Source organism: Lygodium microphyllum, chromosome 29, assembly GCF_053477565.2.
Source record: "Lygodium microphyllum isolate KBCC chromosome 29, Lygodium_microphyllum_v1.1.10, whole genome shotgun sequence".
In the NCBI taxonomy this organism is placed as follows: Eukaryota; Viridiplantae; Streptophyta; class Polypodiopsida; order Schizaeales; family Lygodiaceae; genus Lygodium; species Lygodium microphyllum.
The window spans coordinates 81085562-81090449 of record NC_141163.1 but is presented as its reverse complement, the minus strand read 5'-3'; the positions used below and the strand labels follow the sequence as shown (position 1 = coordinate 81090449).

General features: G+C 39.9%; 1 pseudogene; it reads left to right on the top strand.

Moving 5' to 3' along the window:
* The first annotated feature begins 1067 nt into the window (after positions 1-1067).
* On the top strand, positions 1068-1933 carry LOC148010837 (histidinol-phosphate aminotransferase, chloroplastic pseudogene; annotated as a pseudogene).
* Positions 1934-4888: the final 2955 nt, after the last annotated feature.

Sequence of the window (4888 nt, the reverse complement as noted above, 5' to 3'; positions counted from 1 at the left end):
AACTCCCGTGCTGCTTGATCGCTTTTGACCTGATCTACAAAGTTGCAGAAGAAACTTTTTTCAAATTCCTCACAGATTTGAAGTTACGAAGGCGCAGACTTCTGGCTACATGCAATTTTCTTCTCTCTTTCACCACACCAACTTTCCACTCTGTCCTTCTTGTAAATATATTATAATAATGTGCTTTGGGCACCCACCTCTTGTAATCTACCTCCATTTCTCTATTTTGTCTACCACCACCCTTGGCTTCTTGCATGATGACCAAGGTGGGGACTTGTCCCATCCACTATGCTCCATATTTTCAAAGATGCCATACATCATGTAGGATTATGTTAATCAAGAAGATTAGCTTAATCTAATCCCTCATGGAGGCTATATAAAGAGCCCATGGAGAATGAAGAAGGGAGAGGAAGGACAATGACAAGTCCATGAGAGCATTCTAGAATATCCTCATCTCTTTGAGGTGAGCTATGAGTGAGTTCTTTTATTATGTAGCATAATGGCAAGCTTCCTCTACCTATTCTTCTATTATCTCCCTCTCCTCTCATCTTCTCATTCCATGTAGCATAATGGCAAGCTTCTTCTACCTCTTCTCCTCTTATCTCCCTCTCCTCTCATCTCTCTCTCTTATATTCCAATATGGTGTCTAGTATATATATTCTCTCTTGTAAATTTGTGTTTTGGTTCTCTTGATTCTCTTTGAGAAAAGGGATGTCCTAGCCCATCCTCCCTTTGGCTAGGTGGTGCCCCTCTTTAGTTCTCTTAGTGAGGATTGGAGGTTGGATGGGTAAGAGGCAACCCGTTCATCATTTCAGCCCTCAATAGTTGTTTCTCAGATGGGAAAAACAAGCTTGTAACTGTGGAAGATGAGGGAAGAAGGAGCAGGAGGAAGAAAAGCAGCAGTTTAAAAACCAGCAATCAGTCAAACTAGGGAGAGGAGAGAGTATCGGGACGCGCATAGAATCCTCATCCATCCATGCTTTTCAATCTCTCTCATCAATCAATTTCGAAGAAGAGCGGTTTTTCTTTCTCCTCTCACGGGACTAGCAAGTTGCAGAATTGGGACGATGTGTCTGCCTCTCGTCTTTACACCATTAAGCTCTGGATCATGCTTGGTGTGTGCAATTAAGCCATCCAGGACGGGAAAAACAGAATCAAATAAAAGACGCCTCTGAATAGGGTTGTAGAATTGTGCCTCGATTTCCCCAACAACAAACGTCGGAGTTTCATGTCTGGAGATTTGTTAACAACTGCGGCTCAAAATTTGTACCTGTACTGGTTGTGTTGGACGAAGCATACATTGAGTTTTCTGGAGAGCCTTCACGAATTGCCTGGGTAAAGGAGCATGAAAATCTTATTGTGCTTCGCACTTTCAACAAACGTGCAGGCTTGGCAGGCCTACGTGTTGGTTATGGTGGCTTTCTGTTGAGCATTATCAATTACTTGTGGAGAGTTCAGCAGCCATATAATGTCTCTGTAGCTATTGACTTGGCTGTATGCGCTACTTTAAGCAATCCAGGCTACCTCAAGAATGTGAAAGATGCTCTAGTTGCTGAAAGAGAGCGGTTATTTAAGCTGCTTCAGACTTTTCCTGTTTTGACACCTTATCCAAGTCATGCAAACTTCATCCTCTGTGGAGTTAAAGGTGGTCACACTGCAGGACAGTTGAAGGCGGATCTTGCTAAGGAGGGTGTAATGGTACGCCACTATGATAAAAAAGAGCTTAAGGGGTTTATTCGTATATCAGTGGAAAAGCCAGAACATACAAACAGATTAATGAGAACTCTTAGAAAGGTACTGCAATGAATGTGCCTCCAGACTGCTTTCAAGGTTTACTGGAACTACAACTGTGAAGTTTGTAATACAGCACGTCCTCAAGGTTGTGCTAATGAATCAAAATCGGAGTCATGATCAGCTGAAGGATAACTGTTGATATTCCTGGCAATTGCTGGGAAACTAAAGTTTGATAGCTGTTCTAGCAAACTAGGATGGAAACATTTGTACTCTGATGCATTTTACTCCTGTTACAACATTTTATCAACAGATGGTTCTCTGCACTAAAGGACATGCTTGACTGGATTATTATTTAATGCCCATTGTTCTGTTCAACTTAGTTGTCATCATACACCTGAATGTAAACAGTTTATGAGATACTTCAGATTTTTCTGAACATGAACTTCATGTAACTCACTTGACAAGGAATATAGTGAACTTTGGCATCAAAAATTTGACTTCTTCTTGTTAGTCTCTTCACTTGTTGCAACTTGAACCCCATGTTCAGCAGCCCTTACATGAAATCTACGACACCGCAACCCTCCTACACCTTGGGGATTGGCCCGTCGATGCATCACTAACACATATAACACATATGAAATATAATCCGCCCTTGGTACCAATATTATATCGTTTCAGGAATGAACAGCCCTCACTTACTTGTCCCCTTGGACCCACCGTCTAGACCTACTCTCTCCAGCGTGGGTCATTTATAAATCAACCAATTGCTATGCATGCCAGGAATAGATACCATGTGCATGATTCATGCAATGGTGAATGCTTTATTGTGCACAAATAATTATGGTCTGAAATCAACCTATGTGTCGTGCAAAAACATCCCTTTCAATAAATTTCTACTAATACGCAATGCTTGGTTATAGGAACCTAACACCAAGGCTAACCTCGTGCTGCTAGATCCATTATTTCTAAATAAACCGCATCTTAAATGTTATGCATAAATAGAACAATCAAAATTTTTATTATTTTAGCATTTAAACTATTGTATAATATCATCCTCCCCCTCACCGCTTAAATTCTGCTGCGGTGCATAGGTGTAGAGGTTTTTTAATGTCATTTTTTATATGTAAAAGCAATAAATACGCACTTTAACACAAAGGAAAAAGTCCAAAATGAGGATTAACCTCATGCTTTAGCCTTGTCAAACATTCACATACATAGATCTCATTTTTCCATTTTTTTCAATGCAAAAAACTATTTTTCTCTATTTTTACTATTTATTTTTAATAGAAAATAGGTATTTTTTGGTTTTTTTCTTATGGTTGATAATTGGAACTAAAACTTAACATTTCCCCTTATTTTATCCCATGTCCACTCATTTTTTCCCACTCAAAATCAAAGAAACTATCAATTTCCATCAAAATTAGTGGTTTTCCGGGTTTTGAAAATTTACAGTTGCTTTAAATCAATATGGGTTCTAGATAACAATGATTGCAGCCCTGAAACACAATGCAAGGAACATTCAAATAAAATCTCAGCCCATGTGCACATCATTTAGAACATGAATGATAAAAAGGAAGTAAAATTCTTTCATAAAATAGAGCATAATGTCTTTTTGCGTGTTTCGGATTTTTTGAATATTTAATTGAGACTGTGTATCGAACAGCCAGCCATGGATTTCAGCATAGATCTTCACCCTTCATCCTCCTCAGTCTCTTGGAACAATCCGATGCCTCTCGGACAAGCATCCATCTCCCGATTCTCTTCTTGATTCTTGCCACATGAACTACCTCTATGCAGGAGAGATAGGGAGGAGAGAGAAATACTATTGTTTTCTCTTTGCTCAGTGCATCAATTCTTGATCAGATTCTAGCGATGAAGGGCGAAGAATAGAAGCATCTCAAGCCCAAGAGGATTGTGTGTGTGTGTGTGTGTGTGTGGATTAGAAAATTACCAATCATTGCCAAGATGGGAGGCATCAATTCTTGATCAGATTCTGGCGATGGAGGGTGAAGAACCCAAGAGGATTCCCTCTCTCTCTCTCTCTCTCTCTCTCTCTCTCTCTCTGTGTAGATTAGAAAATGGCCAATCATTGCCAAGATGGGAGGCGCAAAAAAAAAATGCCCCCCTCTCCCATGGTGTTTCATTTCTTGTCATTAAGCTCTTTGTTAAGAGCTTTTAAGCTTTAAACCAAATATCTAGTTCATGGCTTGTTGGTTTCACACTTTTGGCAAGTGGTTTTTTCAGTTTTGAGGGGGCAAACGACAATGAAATCGAGATCTGTCTGGACGGGTGGTTCCGTGACGTTGATCTGGGTTTTTTACAACCCGGATTATTACCACAAAATTTGGCCAAAGCCCCTATCAAGAGCTTACCATATCACTTTGGGTTTACTCTTCAAGCACTAGGTATGCTACATTACTTCTCGATTATGATAACTCTAGCAAATGGGGGGAAGAAGTTCTTAGGAGGCATGTCAATGTAAAGGGTAAAAGGAATGGTTACCTTAGTGAAGATGAAAATGGATTACACCTAGGAGTGGAGGGAGTGCATAGATTTTTCAAAGGACTAGCCTCCAACTACACATGGGCTCCGTCTACATCACTAAGATTTGGAATCTATCACCTTCATTAGAGGACACCTCACCCTAGCATACAGGTCAATATCCACATCATGGTGTCATTTGGATCTTGCACAAAAGCATACAAGCATGGACCCCTTTTGTCACATGCTTATATGTATTTATATGCATATGGGGGACTAAATTCAAAGCAGCTTTTGGAAGCCGTTTTTTATAATCTCAATAACCCCCAAGAAAAAACGAATTTCAAGAAAATTCTCTCATGGCCCGATCGGTTTCGACCTGGTCTACAAAGTTGCAGAACAAACTTTTTTCAGCTTCTTTACGGATTTGAAGTTACGAAGGCGCACACTGCTGGCTATATGCAATTTGCTTCTCACTTTCACCACACCAACTTTCCACTCTATCCTTCTTGTAAATATATTATAATAATGTGCTTTGGGCACCCACCTCTTGTAATCTAGCTCCATTTCTCTATTTTGTCTACCACCACCCTTAGCTTCTTACATGATGACCAAGGTAGGGACTTGTCCCATCTACTATTCTCCATATTTTCAAAGATGCCATATATCATCT